The sequence below is a fragment of the Podarcis pityusensis genome (genome assembly GCF_964106645.2).
Source record: "Podarcis pityusensis genome assembly, chromosome: 9".
NCBI lineage: Eukaryota > Metazoa > Chordata > Lepidosauria > Squamata > Lacertidae > Podarcis > Podarcis pityusensis.
Window position 1 is genome coordinate 47,078,131 of NC_138034.1, and position 19,351 is coordinate 47,097,481.

Genomic DNA, 19,351 nt, shown 5'->3' on the forward strand with positions numbered 1-19,351 from the left:
GCATGACCAATGGATAAACTACCTGACAACCAATGCTATGTTACAAATTCAATGAAGGTCTATATTCCATAGTGCAAAACCAGGGCCTAAACTATTGTTCAATGTTATAGAGTCAACAGAAAGTGTAGGACGTTGGAGAAGAATGTTTGTCTACTTAGGACAAAAGGAAGTAATGGCTGCCTCATGTGAAATCAGGTAACATCCTGTTTTCTATGTTACAACAAGCTTGGTACAATTCACGGCATACTTTTAGCTTTATATGAATAAAGGGGAATTAAAATCATGTGATCACCAGATGTACTACTCAGAGTAATTAGCCCAAAAGGTCATAATTAGCAAACCCAGAAGGTAACATGATATAGCTTTAAAAGAAATATTTATTGAAGAACTGAACACCAGCTGGCCCAGCACTGCTGTTTCTAATGAACGTTTTTTAAAAAGAGAGTACCCTTCATATGAAGATTTGATTGGTAGCTGGTATTGTTCTACAGGCATAGATTTATTTTTAACCACAGATAATCGAGAAACAGCAAAACAACTTGAAAGGAGCCATAGGCTCCTGTAAAGCTGAACTCTGTTTCATTATCTAAAGTATCTTTGGCATCCTTTGGCATTAGCATTGAAAGAATGGTAAATTGTGTTCAGTGAAACAATATGCTATGTTCTTAGTTATGGAGAAATCAGCTGGAGCTGAAAGATTGGAAAATTATGAGTTGGAAGAGATTGGAAGTGAAGGTGTGGGAGGAAGGCAAATGATTTAGATGTGATTCCACAGGGTATGACCTTATTTCTTCCCAGTGTGACTGCATGGGACAGGGGAGAATACGGACTGAAAAGATTGGGTTGTATTCAGTGGTGATTATCATCTGAACTTCTGTGGAACGGGGAAGGAAGTAATTTTCAGTTGTTCACCCTGCTCCATGTAGTCTGCACCCCCAAATCTGCTTTAGAGAGGACCCTCCAGAGCAGATCTAGGGGTGAAGGTTCTTGGGCTGGGAAATTACTGAAATCTGTGGGAAATCTTTGCCATATATGTGTGTGTGTTGTTGTCCTGGAAGACATTTAAGAGGGCTAGTTCTGGAGTTGCTTCTATTACCTGTTTTGTTATTTTGGAAATTTCCTGCAGCACTGGTACTCAGAAGGATTGTAGTATGGGGCATTCCCATCACTTGTGGAGCTATGTGCCTATGGATGTGCAGCGCCCCCTAGCATTTAGATGAGGCTGCTAGGTATGTCAGTGACAGCTTCCATGGAGTTAGGTACCATCTATATATAAGTTTTAGGGTGAGTTCTCTTCTTTTGGCTGAGATGGATTTAAATGGTGGTCTAGACCACAGTCTAGACCAGGGGTTGTCAACCTGGTCCCTACTGCCCACAAGTGGCCATTTCAGGATTCTAGGTGGGTGGTAGGGGATTCTACGGCACAAGCTGAATCCTCCTTCCATCGAGCACATCAAGAAAGATGCATTAATAATAATAATAATAATAATAATAATAATAAATTTTATTTATATCCCGCCCTCCCCAGGCGAAGCCGGGCTCAGGGCGGCTAACAACAATAAAACAGTACAAAAGTACAGCACAAACAACACTCTAAAATCATTCATTATAAAATTAATTAATTAATTAATTAATTAATTAATTAGTGGGCGCTAGGTATAAAAAGGTTGACTATCCCTGGTCTAGACCATTGGGTAGGGTTTAATTTGTATCCTATGTCATGCTGCCATTTGTTTTTAATCATGATAAGAGGGTTTGCAGTGTCTTGGAGTAGTATTTTATATACTGTAGAGACTACCCCTTTACTATGTCTTCCTAAATGTTCTGAATCTTGCAGCAAGTTTGCAAACAGCTATCATGGATCTGCAAAACAGCACACAAATAAATAGCAAATAGTGATAATGTAGAATTTTATTAGAAATTGAAACAGGAGTAGAAATTTACCAATAATCACTTAATTGTCCCATGTTTTTTCTTTCTTTTTGGGGTAATGTGCTTCTACCAAATGAAAGTAGAAATTGGGGATAAAGAAAAATACATAAATGTAGTTATTACTGCTTAGGTAAAACACCCACACCTCTAGCTGGGGTGGAGATGTCTGTAGAAATCAAAATATGGACCAAACAAATCAAAATGCATGCTCAATGAAGACAATCTAACCTCTGTGTAAGCCTTGTGCAAAGAAATCATTCAACCTGATTTGCTTGCATAAAGCTTACACAAAGGTTAGATTGTCTTCATTGAGAGTCCATTCTGATTTGTTTGCAGTGAGCTTATATGACACTGATCATTCATCTTTATTTGCTTGCAGGCAGTTTATACCTCTTTTCACTAATCTTTTTTTTCTTCATCCCGTGTTTTTGAATGCATTTCCCCATCACTTTCAGTAGCACAACAGAGCATTTAAATAGACTTTAATTGCGTAACCCTAAATTTCCCAGCATGCGCTTCAATCCCTTCCTCCCTATATTGATAGGCTGCAGATGCCCTAATAATTCCCTAAGAAAACTTGCAAATAGTAAGTCTTCTGTCCTGTCAGTTCAAACCCAACACACACACCTTGACACTGCAGCTTCCGGGTGACATTAAAATTGACCTTCTGTATGCCTTCTTTGACGCAAAGTGGAATCCAGTTTGCCTTGAGGTCTACCACCACAAAAAGTGAGGATTTGGGTGTGTGGGAGGAATCTGGTCCATATTTTCATTTTTACAGACATCAACACCCCAAAATGCAGGCCAGGCTGTTCTAGCTAAGGGATAAAGACATTTATGTACTTTTGTTTATCCCGGCATGGTGGCCTCTTTTTCCCCAGACCATGTCTGTGTAATGGAAGGGGCTGGTGATTATATTGTTCTAATCTGGTGTTTTATTTATGTGTCTGAACAATTGGGAACTGTCATACCCTGCATGAGGGAGAAAATGATATTGCTATAAAGAAATGCTAGCATGAAGAGAAATGTTTAACTGGAGAGATTGACAGACCACAGAATTCTCCAGAGTCCCTAGTTGATGATATCATTACATTCCAAGGCTTCAGACTCAGCAGTAAAACGTACTGTGTAACGCAAGGCTGGGGGTTGATAAAAACCCAATACAGACATACCTTTTCTTTTCTTTTTAAAGAAACTGCATAACTGCAAAGCTTCAGATTTATCTACTAATTTGAGTTTTCATTAAGTCCCCCCCCCCCCCCGTGGCAATGTGCTTCTGCCAAATGAAAATAGAAACTAGGGTTGAAAGTGGTGGTGCTGGTAACGGTTGTAGAATAATTTTACAGTAGCTAGACTGTGCGTTAAATGGGGAACTGATGAGACCCAGTTTGAATAGAGAAACATATTATAGCTGGTGAATCTCTATTTGGATAGGGAAGATCATGGGCAGTAGCTATATGAATCTATCAAACCATGTATTCAGAAGTAGCTTATAGAGAAGAGACCACCCACTTTTTCAGACCTGTGGGCACATTTGCAAACCTGGGAAAGCGCTGTAGGCAAAACACACACACCACAAACTATTCTCTGGGCTACAACAGAATCCTTCTTTCGAGCCTAATTTCAGCATGGGAAGGAGTCTATGTGGGATTCCAGGGACGGAGTCATTAGAAAACCAAGATTTTATTTACATTCACTCACAGCTGTTCATTTCTTTCTGCTTGAACTGAAGGTTTTTTAAAAAAATATCTTTGTTCTTCTATAACTGCTAGCTAGACAGTACTACTATCTGAATTATTTTTCAGCAAGTGAAATACGAATTTACTATAGGACCCAGTGGGTATTTGAGACATTACAACACGTGTACCGATAATCACTTTTGCAGATAAAAATAGAGAAGAGTGACAGCCCCTAAGTATCCTCACCACAAAGCATTTCTTTAAGTATTTCCCATCTAAGGATTCATTATGCAGCCTGAGAGTGTTACTAATAATTGAATTATTTTGTGATTAAATCCATTCTTATTTGGTGTCAATGTTCAAACTTGATTTATGGTATGTTAGGGTCAAGGGAACATCTGTTTACTGTTCAGGCTTTTTAATAAGCCTCCCTGAGTTCAAAGGGGCTTACTCTCATGCAAGTGAATATTGGATCTTGTCTTCACATAGTATCTCTATCATACTTAGAAATGGAAATCAGCAAGTACATCCCACTACTAGTCTTCCAGGTCTTTTTCTTCTTCTATTCTATGTAAACTATAACCAATAAAACAAAGTTAAAATGATACTGAGATATTTAGCAAAAATTGCATGTCAGCATTTCATAATCTCAACTTCCCTGGGCATAGGAAATTCCAGAACAGATGATGATGATTATTTTTATTATTAATCATATGTCTTACGCACCCTTAATTATAAGATACCAGGGTTTCCCCCCAGCAATATTTTATTTATTTATTTAGGGAAATTTTTAATGTTTGAAGTTTTATTCTGTTTTTAATGTTCTGTTGAAAGCCACCCAGAGTGGCTGGGGAAACACAGGCAGATGGGCGGGGTAGAAATAATAATAATAATAATAATAATAATAATAATAATAATAATACTAAATATAATATAATTTACACGCAGAAGAATAGAGTGGGTCTGAAAAACATACGTGAAAGGCTATAGTGAAGAGTTACATCTTTGGCATATGACAAAAAGCTACACATTGAAGTTAGGGTTGCCATACGTCTGGATTTCCCTGAGATTCTAAAGGTGAAATCACCATTGGGGCAGATTTTTTAAATTTTGAAGAATATCCAGGTTTTCTTTCTTTTGTGCATGCTGAGGGAGCAGGTGAGCAGTCTGTCTGTCAGCCAGGCAGGTGGGCAGCTGGCTGGCTGGCCGGCTGAGTGGGTCCCACGTCTCCCCCTTGCTCAGTTAAGAGCCACGCCAGGCCTCCCTCCTCCTCCTCCTCCCCTTAGTGGCCTCCGGGTCCAGGCTTGGCTGGAGCCCCTGCAGGCCCCACCGCTGCCATGGAGCCACTTGCCGGAAGAGGAGCAGGAGGCTCCCAGGGAGGCAGGCACGGCCAAGGCCTGAGACAAGTACTGAGTGGACAAGTAGTCTGGGTGCAAAATGGTGGCCCCCAGGGGTGAAGCCTAACCCAACCCCCCTCTCCAAGATTGCCACTGGCCTGCTCCCCACTCACCCATGGCTACCAATCTCCAGCCACTGCTGATTGCCCGCTTGCCCTGCCACCAAAGGCGGAGCTAGCTGCTCTGGCACATGCTGTATACCTGGGGGTGGGGCTGGCCACCTACAGTGAGCGTCTCAGGGGGTGCTGCCCACGGCAAGCGGTGAGCATCACAGGAGGGCGACCCACAGCGAGCATCCCAGGCTGCCTCTACTGCACCCCCTTCCTCTGCCACTGCCTGCCACCGCCAGTTGCCTGCTGCCGCCACCGATTGCCCGCTCACACCCCACCTGTCCTCTTTTTTGATCTTCCGAATATGGCAACCTTAACTGAAGGTGTGTCCTGCCGTTTAAAAGATTATGATTCTTCCTGCCCTGGTTTCTCTTTCTGCAATTGTAGGAGTCTCATGATCCCTCAGAACTTTGACGTATTCTAGTTCTAGCTATCACAAAGCACAACAATTTTCAGTGACTGTTATTTATTGCTTTTATATGTCAGTAAAGTATTAGAAGGTCAAGAGGTATTTCTGTTCCAGTAACTCATTTGAAAGTCTTGTTAATATTAGACACACACAAAAATCTTAGCATGGGGCCAATCCAACCATAAATGGAGTCAGGTTCCTGTTTCTCTTTTGCATTTCCAGCACTGACGATTATAGCTGTCTGTAGTTCTATGTAATCTTTAAGGAGTTATGTACCATCATAATTTTATAACAACCCTTTCTTAAATTAATTCAATATGAGAAATTAATACTGTATTTCCAGATGTTTTCCCAGACACCAGGGTTTATAATTATAAACTTTATAGGATGACCTAAGTCTTGTGCCTAAGTGATCCTGATGGGTTTTCTTTTTCATTTGTTCTGTTTTATAATATTCCATCAATAGTTCATATATATTTGATACTAAATGGATTTATCTATTTTAATGTATTTTTTCCCCTATTTCCTTTTTTCCCCATTTTTGGAAAGAAGTTAGTTCTTTGAACTGAAATTGACTTTTGGGGGCTTGGCTGTCTGGCAAGAGAGCAAGTGAATGGCTGGATGTGGGCTAGAAAGGAAGAGAGCAAATGAGCATGCCCTAATGTATGACTTCCTCATATTTAACAGCTAATTGCAGGATAGAGGGCTAAGCCTAGCCTTTGTAGTGACTGTGGACTGTCTCTTTAGGAGACATGCTTGATCTTTGATAGAATCTCTCCTCCCTGGGTGTGCTTCCCTCCATAGTTCTGTGGGAACTAGTTGGAACCTTAGTCTTCACTACCATATGTAACAAGACTTTGCGCCTATGCTGAGTTGTTGATCTGTTGTTTGCAAATAAATGCAGCTATTGAAGTATTTCTGATTCCTGCTGCTTCTTCGGATTAGGACAGACTCATTGCAAAGTCTCCTCACACATTGAGCAGCCTTGGGCTAAATCCTGAAATATGTAACAACTCCAGTAAGTTTTGCTAAGCAACTTCTAATAAGGCAATACAGTAAAGGGGTAAAAGAGGAATGGATATTGGGATTTCCGGGGGAGGCGCCTCCGATAATGGCAAAATTCCTCTGACCGGGAGGAATCTGCTCCGTGGAAATCTGGGTCTGGCCGCCACGGCGAAGGCGGAGACCCGTTAAAATCACAGGCGGGAGAAGCCTGTGAACGTGGGATTCGGCGGGCACCTTTTGCGCCTCCCCCACTCGCGGGGAACCCCGGTTTTTGGGGCTCCGGAGCGACGTGGGGTGAGCGGCACGGTGCATCGAATCGTCTGCTTCTTCCACGGAGCGAAGCCGCATAGCTGTTGCCGGAGAGCGCTGACCTTTTCCTGTGGACAATTTGACTTTAAAGTAATTACCCATGAGTAGAGCTGAAACGGAAGAATTGGATTTCTAAAAGTTTAATTTGGTATCGTAACGGGGAGGTTCAAAACAGGAAGTCCGCCTTCCCTTTTTGTAAATAGACTGAGGCAACGAAGTTGCAAGCTGGAGTCCTGGAAGGTCTTTTGTAAAAGATCAAATTTCCAACGGTAAAGAACATTAAACCCCCTCTTGGAGGCAGGAGTAGAGAGGGGGAAGTTGCAGATTGAGTATGCCTGCGGGAGAGAGTGAAGAGGCTTAAAACACCGCCGCTCTGACCCTGGAAACGGGCTGCCAGTAAGACTGACGGGTTTTCTTTGGAATGTTCATTGACAGCGCTTAGAACGTTCATTGACAGCTAGCTAAATAAGAGAAATACATTGTTTCTACTGTTTCCGGCTGCTTTAAAAAGGAGTAAAAGTAACTGAAAATTGAAACTAATTTGAAACTAACTTTGGATTGTTTAAAAGAGGATACTATTGACTTTCCCCCCTAGTGGAAGCCTTTGAAACTGGTTGATTTACAAGAGTTGGACTAGGGGAATTTCCAGCTGCAAGTTAAAAACCGTGAGACTCTGGGACTGACCTTGAATCTTTCAAATGTTATGGTAAATGGAAGAGGAAAAACAGACCAGACAACTGTTGATAAAACATTAAGGTCTGGGAGGACTTGGTAACAATCCAGGAGGGGTCTATTATTAAGCCCTCCTGTTCTTTTTGTTGCTGTCTCTGTACTAGTATATTTGAAACTAAGAGGAATGTCGACAGAAGAGGCTTTGGTGGCGGCATTATATAAGATAAATGACTCATTGGATCAGCTTCACAGGAAAATGGACATGATAAATGCGAAGGTGGATGCTTCAATTGTTGAGGTTGACTTGAATGCAGGGAGTATGGACAATACCAATACAGAAACCACCCAGAAATTGATACAAGAACCTATTTTGATATGGCAAGCTGTGGAGGAAGTTAAGGAAAAAGCTGTTGCTGTTGAAGGTACAGAAACACAAATGGAGAGAAAGAGAAAGAGAGCCCCAGCCCTACAGAGGCAATTTGATGAACATAAATTGACGCTCGCTATGACTGAATTTAAGGAAAAACAGACGAATTTGAGGATTAGAGTTCACCTTTGGTGGACATGCCCAAGGATTAAGACACTCTGGGAGATGATTCATAACGAAATGAAAAAGGTATTTAAATATACTCTTTTGAAGAAACCAGAGGCCTTTCTCCTGGGCATGGTCGGCCAATTAGTGTTAAAGAAGGATAGAACTCTCTTCACGTATGCAACAATAGCAGAAAGAATACTCATTGTGAAGTACTGGAAGACACAAGATTTATCTATTCGGGAAGAATGGCAGATGAAGTTGATGGACTATATGGAATTGGCGGAAATGACTGGCAGAAATCCGAGACCAGGGAGAAGAGTCGGTGGAAGAAGACTGGAAAAAGTTTAAGACTATTTATAGAAATATTGTAAAAATAATGAATGTTAGAAAAATGTTGGAATGAAGTTATATGGCTTTAGTAGAAATGCTATAAGGAATTAAGTATAAATAGACTAATAGAGTATTAAAGGGAAAAATAAGATTAGAATATGTTAAGATAATTATAGGATAGAAAACAGAGGAAGATGGAAAGGAATTGCTGAAACAATTAATAGAAGTGGAATACAGAAAGGGAGGCGTGAGGAGGTCGTGGAAATAAGGGAATGAAAGTTAAGATATTGAAATTGTTTTTGTGTTTTAAATGGTTTGTGTCTATTTTGTTAATCTTATGTCTTTTCTCTTTTTTCTCTTTGCTTTTTCTTTTCCTTTTTTGTTTTTTCTGCTTTATTGTGTTCAAATGGTTGGAAAATCAATAAATATTATTTTAAAAAATAAAAAAAATAAAAGAGGAATGGATATTTACCATGAGCAAGTGTAAGAATATAGGGCCTGCCCCTGGTAAATTGTAATGGCTGGAGTCTATGGAATGGGTGCCTTTTAATAAAAACTAGGTATGATTACTTTATTATGCAATATATTTTCTAATAGCTAATGGCTATATAGAAATGAGCTCATACCAAAAGGGCAGATTGAAAATTAACCCCCTATTGGTCTCAGTACCGTAATTTTTCCTAAGCAGGGACAATATTTTTACTTCTAGGTAGTCTGAACCGTTGCACCAAAAGCTACTCTCAGTGACTAAATTATCTTTGATCATGAAATCAGCTTTCATTGTTAATAAAACCTGATTATTTTGGATGCAAGATTTTGGAAGGAGTTATAAGGCAGCATTAATATTAGGCCTGCAAATGGCAGTCAATGACATTTCATGTTTTTTTGGAATCTTTTAAAACACATAACTTAATAGAGAAAACATAATGCTTCAGGCATATTATATAACCTTAGCCACTGGCTTTAAACAAGTATAGCCAAAACATCAGCCTTGAGGCCCACTGCTTTTCCACCCCTATCTACTGTTTTGTGTTTCCCTTTCATCAGATCCCCCCCCCCCCAAGTGTTTTGGAATCACTACAGGTATTACTGGATGGTTTCTGAGAAAGTGAACCTGTAGCAATCTACTATATATAATGCTTGAACCATTCACCAAACCCACTCCCTTCATGGCTAAGCTGTGATGCTGAACTACGAATCCACACTGGCACCTGGGTAATACCACTGAATGTCAATAGTCACATAGAAGCGATTGCTAGGATTCACTTGTGTATGTCAGAAATGTATCTGAGATCTACAATATTCATATAAGAATGTTAATATGTGTGACATTTTGCCATAAAAATTAGGAGCCACCCTTCAGCAACATTTGGTACGAACAAAATCAAGGAAAATTCTTGTGAAACAATATACTATAAATGCATATTTTAATATATTTTTAACCATGATTTGAAGATAAACATTTTTTTTAATTCTCCATGTCCATTGAATCCATTAATGCAGTCTGTGCAATAAACTAAACAAAGCTGATTGTGAACTGTTTAACTCTGACAGTAGTTGATGAGGGATATTAAATGGAAATAGTTTTTTTCCTTTCAAGATATCATGTTTTTATGTGTCATGATGTAGCCCGAAAACCCAAGACAAAGAACCAGCTACAAGGATATGAATATATGGTGTTTAATTTTACATTTCTTTCCAGCATCTATTGATTAGACAAAAAGTAACCAAATTTTTCAATACATACTTGGGAGCAGAAGGTCTGGCCCGATCAACTACACATTTGACCAGATGTGACCCTACTGCATAGACAGTAAACCAGACCACCAATAAAATTAGGATAAGTCACAGGAAGGTATGAGAATACTGCTATTCTCATTATAATAAAGAATGACTGGGCTTAAACACTAGACGTCAAATCCAGATCTTTATTCCTTAAATTTTGAGGTCTTCACAGGAACTTTACAAACTCGGAGGATTTATGTAGCATTTCCACAGTTAAGAAATAACAGCAGCTGTTAATCCTGGGTTTTTTCTGTGCAGACGTAACACTTACTGTGAAAGGAATAAAATAGTCCTTTGCAAGTTAGCTTTAATTGGAGCCAAGGACTTGATTAAAGCTATTTTGAGTCAGACATATTTGAGTCTTGGGGGGAATAGAAGGAAGTGATGTACCTAAAGTTGCAGATGTATATAACCCTTCCAGGCAAATACTTCCCAGCCGCATAAAACAGCAATGAAAACCAGTGTCCTGCTCTCATCCTTCTTCTCCTTCTCCACCCACTTCTTTAGGCAAGGCCATTACATCAAGAAATGCAGAGCAATTAGGCATGGAGTTCCTTTAAATTGCCTCATTTTTATTACTGTTTATGGGTTGCCATGAGGATGGAAATGGAAACAACACGCTGAAATATTTCAGTGGTTGAAGATGGAAGGTGGCATTTATCACCATGAAATCCACAACAGATCAACGGGTAGAGAAACCTCTGCAGGGGTGGCAAAGTGCTCATCCCCAGGAATCCATGTTAGAACCAACACTAGAAACGAAGGAACATGGGACTCTGTGTTACACCGAGTCAGACTATTGCTCAGTATGGTTGATACTGACTGGCAGGGGCTCTCCAGGATATCAGAGTTTGCTCCCAGCCCTACCTGGAGATGCCAAGGTTTGAACCTGGGAACTACTGCAAAGCAGCTGTTCTACCAATGACTTACAGCCCTATTAGAGTCACAGAGAAAAGCAGTGTTGAAAGTAAAGGCTATAATCTATGGATATAATCAGAAATCAACATGCAAAACAAGATTGATATCAGGATTTATAAATTGACCAGTCAGATGTCAGGCTCACGGCCTTAAGAGTTGGAGCAGGACAGGTATTTGTCTGGAATTTGAAGCAACAGGTTACAGGAAATTGGATAGAGTGGCATATTTCAGTTAGCAGAGCATCAGGTGCTCCAAGGTTTCTGTTCAGGCATGTTTGAGCCCAGTTCAAAGTACCAATGTTTCCTTTAAAGATGTTTAGGGATTGGCACTAGGGTGCCTGTACATTTACCTTTCTTCATGTGAGCCTATCCATATGTCTTTAGAGCCTGAGATCATCTTCAGAGGCCAACCATCAGTTGTCACCAGTGCTGGGAAAAGAGATTTTGTTTTCTTTAGAATTTTTTTATTTGTTTTATTGTATTATTTTTAGTAAATAATTGGTAGGGAGGGAGAACCTGTGGCCCTCCAGGTATTGTTGTACTAGACCTCCTATCAGCCCCGGCCACTATGGCTGATGATCAGGGATGATGGGGGCTACAGCAACATCAAAAGCTACCATGTTGGCTACCAGTGGTTTATTATTATATTGTTATTGCTATGGAGCCATAACAATATAATGAGGAGATTGCTGGCTGATGCATGAGATGGATGGTTGATGTTTTCTGATTGAGAGCAAATAGGAAACAACTTGGTGTTTGCCTTGAACATTTTTACTGAGAGAAGTTTCTTGGATTAACTGTTTATGCGGGGGGCGGGGGGCTGCAGTACTGGAATAGACAGAAAGGCAGGGGGGGGGGAATAAAAGATTGCTAGGAGTTTAGAGGGATGCAGTGTGCCTCCCTCTAAAGTTTTGAGGTGAGAATGTAGATCAGCCAGCCTGGTAAGAGTGAGTAAACAGCATTCCTCCAGGGGCTTCCTCAGAGCAGTTTACTGTGGGTTTAGTGCTCTTTATGCATGCAAGTTTATCACAGCTCTCATATGACATCCTTGTGAAAAATCCATCCCATATTCCACACACATTTAATCCTGATTTACTGCTCCACCGTATTCTTTGACTGGATTGTCAATGGAAAGCGCAAATCTGGATTTAATAGTAAAATAATATGGCTTGGCATGAAGATGACATCACATAGGTTTGGAAAACTTCCTTACACAAGCAGCATCAGGTCCTAAACTACCTGCTGTGTTGAATCAGCCTTCATCTGTGCTCGACTTGCACACTTGTAAATCAAGTGTTAGAAATTCTAATCTGCACAGAATGGCAAAGGGGTGCTTCCATAGATAAATTGATTTATCTATGCATTTTTCCAAATAATGAATATGCAAGCAGCATGTTTTCATGTGCTTTGTTTTTTCACAAGCTGGGAGTGCCGTTATTATTTATTTATTCTTATATACATTCACTCCTCTTTTCTCCCAGAAGGTCTACATGGCTCTCTCCACTTCCCATTTTATCTTCACAACAGTCCTGTGAGGTAGGTTAGGCTGGGAGGTGGTGATTTTACAGGACTTCATGGTTTAGTGGGGATTTTAACCCTGCCCTTTATGGTCCTAGTCTAACTCTAATCACCACCGACACACTGGCGCTCTCTTCTGTTCAAATGCATATGAAACACAAAGTTACACAATTGAGAGCTGTTCCTATTGCAAAATGAATGGCCCCTTTCCAGCAGTGAACCACTTTAACACAAACACACCCACCTTAAATTTCCCTTGGGTTTTTGCTGGATCTGATGGTCTTTAACTTCTGTCTCTTTACCCTTACTAACTAATCATTCCTTGAAACAACCCATTATTTTTTCAGCTAGATATGCTTCATGACACAGAAAATGCAAAGTCATAGAAATGTGGCCTGCTGCAGCTGGAAATGATATTCATTACATCAATTAGATCTCTCCTAAAATTTTATACAAGCAGAACTGAACCATAAACAAAGGGGCATTCGATGGATGGTCCTAAATATACTTTTGTTACTTGATGAAAGAGAGAAAATAGGAAATGAACAGGTCTTATTTTCATTTCATTGAACCCTAGCAGGCAATATGTGTATTAGGAAGATTCAACTTCTAATCAGATTAATCTGTAGACGAATCAGTGAAAGCTTTAGTTGAGTAATTAGTTGGTGGCAATTTAATTGGAGAGGGCAAACTTTAATTGGTGATCGTTATGCTAGGGAGTTAAGGCCCACTTGTTTATTTTTAGTGGCTATTTTGGTTATAATATGCTCCTGCAAAAGGAAATGAACGAGACAGACTTTCCTTTTGACAAGGCAGAAGGGGACTTAAAAAGTGATGATGAAGGTATAGCAAGGAATTGATGAAAGGGCATCTTTGCAGCCCTGCCTCAATAAGACATCTATAGAACAGGAGGAAGGGAACCTGGGTCTAACAGATGTGGAGCTTTGCTGTAGAGAGAATATGTATTGATTTCATTATCATTTATTCCAAATACATTTATTCTGTCTTTTCTTTTTAAAAACATCCAAGGCAGGAGTTCAAAATGGCAAAACAGTGGAAAAGTACGAGGTCAATACTGAAACAGCAGGGCAGGTACATAATAAAACCAGCTGTTTAAAACAGTGGGGTAGCAGTGTCATATTTTGGAAAGCTGGATAAAGAAACTGGGTTTTGCCTGGCATCAAAATGTATTTCAATTGGGCACCAAGTAAATCTGCTTAGGGAGAACATTCCATAAAGGGGTACCATTACTGAAACAACCATGGATAGCTCATGGATAGCTCAGTTGGTACAGCATGAGACTCTTAATTTCAGGGTTGAGGGTTCAAGCCCCACGTTGGGCAAATGATTACTGCATTGCAGGGGGTTGAGCTAGATGACCCACGTGGTCCCTTCGAATACTAGGGACTCACTCACACATAACTTTCATAGTCTCTCTTGGTTGTGCGACCTATGGAAAGACCTCAGATTATGAACTGGGTATGGGGAAACAGGCAGTTTGCCAAATCCTAAAATGCATTGTTCTGTTGTTTTCACTAATATATGCACATTTTACCCTGTGAATTTCAAAGAGTGGTTGTGTTTTGGTACGCAGTTTGGTTCAGAATGTAGCTGTCTATAGGTAAAGCTGTGAATTTATCCCTTATCCCTACTCTCTATAAATTTTGTAGCTGTCTATAGGTTAGAGGCAAAACATGGAACCACATTGTCGTTGCTCCTTCTGTTGTTCATTCTACCCCCATAAACATCTGCAAATGGCTTAAAATAAAAAAGAATAAGGAAGAAAGTAAATATAATGATAGTGTTTGGGGGGGATGCAATTATTTATTTATTTTGGCTAGGTTATAATTAAGCTATTCCTTTTCTATCATTTGCAGTTGTGTTAGTCCTAAGAGAGACAAATTTGAAAGCAAACATGTGTCGAGATGTTGAGTGTTTCCATTGAGTAGCCCTTCCCAAATGGTTAGCCAGTTTCTAAGTGAATTCTTCAGAACCGCAAGACAAACAAAGCTAGACTTCTTCAATATGGGGGGGGGGGGAGTGATTGTCTGCAGCTCCCTGTCTTGAATGGCATTCAACACTGTTAAAATGCAGTACAAATGTTGTTTTCCCCAAAGAAAAAGATTGCTGGATTAACAGAATCAAAGGAAGAGAAGATTTAAAGCCATGGGTCAGTTCCTGAAGCCCTTTAACCATTTATTGAAGGGGTTGTTGGATGATGGCCCAGAAAGAAAATGGCTGGAAATATGTTAGAACCTTACAACTTTTGTGATAGAAGACTAGCATGCACACAGAGCAGCATGGATAATAAAACTTCTGTTGTGCATATTCTTCAACAAAGTTTGCTACAAATTATCAATAAATGTTATTGTTTATAGTCCATGGCCATGACAATACAGTATGAGCACAAATCACACAGCTACAAAACAAAAGACATTTCATGCACCAGACCAGGACAGATCTACACTGTCCAAAATTTAGGAACTTTCCTTCTAGTCAGCATCCCTATGGTTTTGTGCTTGCACCATCCAGAAAGGTTGCACTTATCTATCTTGCTGCTAGTGAAAATAGTGCCACTCTATAGTTGATGAACTTATCAACATCTGCCAACAACCATTCAATTTTCAAATCATCTTGTTGACCTAAGGTGATCTGAAAATTGGAGATAAATTTAGCTCCAAACCATACAATGAATCATACAATGGGCAATATAAAATACCGTGTACAAGATCCTCAATAGACCCTGATCCATGTATACAAAGGAAGATATACGAACAGTCCTGCCCTAGCAAAACAAAGCAAGGAAGAGAAAGGGGAGATAAGTAGAATTAGTTGGCTCTGCCTGTCATCACTCTGGCTCCACCTATTGTTGGTTTGCCTTGTGTCTTAACTGTTACTAATGGGCACCAGCCACCACTGGATGGTTATCACAGGAGCATGCTGGTCAGAAATCACACAGTTCAAAGTTGGAGTAAACTATTCATTAGCTAAAACATGATCTCCTCAGACTTGGTTGATTGTCAGGCCTAATGAGCACAGCAGCTCATTCCCAGTGGTCTTCCTCCATGCAAATCAGTTGCCAAGACTGAAAGTCCCTGCTTCCTCAAAGCTAAGTCCCCTCCTCTCCAGGGCTTTCCCCAAGCAATTGGAGACTGTGCCTATGTGAAGCCAACCTCTCCTCTGTCCTTTTCATGATGTTGCTGGCTCTGGGAGGAAAGCGGGGAGGGGAACTTGCAGCAGGAGGGGGAGACACCTATGACTCTTCACCAGCCAAACTCATATCTACCTCTTGACTTTGCTCACCCACTCTCCTGCTTCAGCTTCAGCTTCAGCTTCAGCTTCTGCCTCTGATTCTGGACTTCTCTCTACCAACAATCTCCCAGCTCACTAAGCCCTGTTCTCTCTTCGGCTTCCAATACCTCCTCTTCCCAGTCTTCCCCCTCTTTTCCCTCTCACCACTCATCATTATCCCATGCCCACTTCCTGGGCTCTGAGCCTTCTCCCCTTGGTTGTTCCCCAGCTCCCACCATTTCACTGAGTCCAGAACGTGGCATCAGTAGGCATTGATTATCAATGAGAAGGAGTGAAAATATCCACATTCCAATTTTTTACTTTGTCCTTGATTGGTGTACTTATTCAGTCATGTCTGATTATAGACTCTTAGATTATGGCTGAAAAACAAAACCTCTGAATATATTCAGTGCTTCATTTCAGTATTAGAAATGAAGTAATCTGAAACAACTCCTAATGATCAAGGCTTTGTGAATCAACTAATCCACCACGGTCCCCTTAGCAATAATTCCTGAGCTAAGACTGCAATGTAAAATAGACTGGAGTCATTTCGCTGAAAGTCTCATTTATGTGTTTTTTCTCAGCAACACCCCATGCTATGTAAAAACCCACATAATCCTACCCTTAAATATCACGTATAAAATATATTAGTTTTATTATGTTTTCATATTAGTACTTCAAGTCATTTAAAACTGTAATGAATGTGCTTAATTATATACAGGAATGCTTTGCCGCAGGGGAAATGAGCTCTCTGCAAACTTGTGTCTTTGCTTTGACAGATGTGACTGTTCTAAATTACACTGGAAGAACACAAGAGGGGTTTTAAAGACGTGCATCCTCTCTCATTTTCCCTTTTTCATTTGGTGCACAGCCGAGGCTCAGATGCACATGTCAAATGACATTCCTTGCTCTGAGCAGATAATGGAAGAAGTGTCCATAAATAGTATACGTATCATTAAGAAGTAATATAGCCCATGTTTCTATGGCATCCATATATGGAGCCATCATTTATAGAAAGACCTTGGTCCTTTTCTACTTTTGTCTGGGGGAAATATTATAAAAACCAAATGATTCATTCACAGAGAAAATAATTTATTGCCCAAAATAATTTATTGCCCAATATTCTTACTGGTGCAAGAGCTCAAATTCATACATGGAACTTAGTTGCCTCCAGAAAGTTATTTATTCATTTACACAAGTGGGACCTGCAACAAAATGTTGCAGAGATGGTGAGAGCATCTATTCAGGGTTTCAGCCATGTCTTCTTCTTATTCATCTGACTTTCCATGCTCCCTCTCCTCCTAGCTTTCTGCTTCCAGCCCCACAAGACTCGGCCAGCTTTCCACATCCTCTGAGCATGTTCAGTATTCATTGGGCTCATCCACTCATTTAGCACACTTTAGGATACTTCCAAGTTGATTCTTTCCTCTTGGGCTTTGATGGTGCTGTTTTGGCTTAATAAGGATCCATGCTTGGATAATGAGCTTGCTATTAGTATATATGCAACGGATAACTGAAAGGACTGAGTCTATGTACATTGAGAGGAATATGGGAGAATTATGCATTTATTTACACAAATCATATGTTCACAGACATCTATCTGCTAAGTGCTATAATGCATATACAGTATGTGCAAATGAAGCGTTGCCTCTTAATATGCACTCCACACCAGTCATCACCATTAATAACCATGCCTCTCCTTTCTCATGAAGAATCACTTTGATGAGTATTAAATAAACTGCATCTTCAACTCTGGGAAACATTAGCATGGGAAGCAGCCACATTGTGGACTCAACAAAGGCCGCATGAATACTGGTTGCACAGCACTGGAAATAAGTCCCAACTAAAGAAGAATGGCAAACAAAGTTAATGGAATATGAGGAGATGGCTAAATTAACTGGAAAACTCAGAAATCAAGATGACAACAAATATAAAAAAGAATAGGAAATGTTTATTATATATATATAAAAGCAATGTAAGGAAGTCAATACATTAGCAGGTTTGTTTGTTTTTTAAAAAGAATACTTGTTATGGATAATGTTTAAATAAGGAAGTAATCAGAGATAAAGGGTTTTTTGTTGTTGACATGCATAAATAAAAATAATACAAAAGAACCAAGGGTTCTTATGGTTTTTTAAGTTTATTTTTGTTTTAATTTCTTTACAATCTTGAAAAATAAAAAAGTTATAAAACAAAACAAAATAAAAAATAAAGCAGTATCATACCACTTTAAGCAGTCATGGTTTCCTCCAAAGAATCCTGGGAAGTAGTTTCTTAAGGATGCTGAAAGTTGTTAGGAAAGCCTCTACTCCTCCCGGAGGGGAGGGGTTGTGATCTGGAGCCATTCCCGCGCTTCGCAGGGGGCGTTCCGGCCCCTTCTTGCCGTCATTGCTGCTGCGCCACGCTCCCTGGTCGGTCTTCCAATCGGAGGGAAGCTCAGGGGCGGGGTTTAGCCGCTCAAATGCAGCCGCGGCAGCTCTTTCCCCTCATTGCGCTGCCGGGTTTCACCTCTGGTTGGTTGCCAGATTGATTGATTGTTAAACCAATCTCTCTTTCCAGGGAACTCTGGGAATTGTAGCTCTATGAGGGGGATAGGGGGTTCCAACAGCTCTCTGAACCCTTAGCTAGTTTGTTTAAAGTGGTATGATAATTTAAGATGAGGCCACAGATGTCCAGAAAGAATAAAAACAAAGACAACCTGATAACCCCACTCCCCAACATATTTTAAAAGGGCATTGTAACCCTTAAGTTACAAACAAAATGATCCCTGCTATGGCACTTCCAACGACGACAGCAACAAAACACTTGATGCTGAAGTCTTGTATTGATAATTGTTTGTGTGAAAGCCAGCCCCTAGCAAATTGTGTCCTCGATCCATCCTCAGAGTATCATAGCAAACATGATTTAAACATGCCAACAAAGCCAAGTACTTGTAATGGAAATAATAGCTCATTCTTTCTTTCTCCACCCTTGCTTCCCCTTCCACTGTTGTTTCCCCATGCTGAATTTCAGATTGTAAGATCCTTGGGGCAGGGACCTGGTCTCTTGTACTCTGTAAGGTATCCTGCACATAAATGACACTCTCTTCTTTTTCTTCCTCTTCATTGACAAAGTAGTAAAATGCAAAGAAAACAGGAATTTAGCAATGGCTTCTTATATAACAGTGTTGCTGATAAATGTCAGCTTCTTTGGGTTGTCTGTATAAAAGTGCTCTTGCAATCAAGGACAATAACTGCACCATTTGTTTGTGTTTATATGACATGAGAAAGCTCTGGGCATAAGCACTGAGATTCATCCTGATTGCTACCAAGTAATCTTTTGCAGGCTTGTTAATCAAAACTGTGGTTGATTTTCGTCAATGTGATTGTCATGTTTTTGAAACTTAGCTAATTAAAACTTTATGATCATGCCATTAGAAAGAAGGCAGTTCTTCTGTTTTTTGTTTTTGTTCTTTTGCATTTG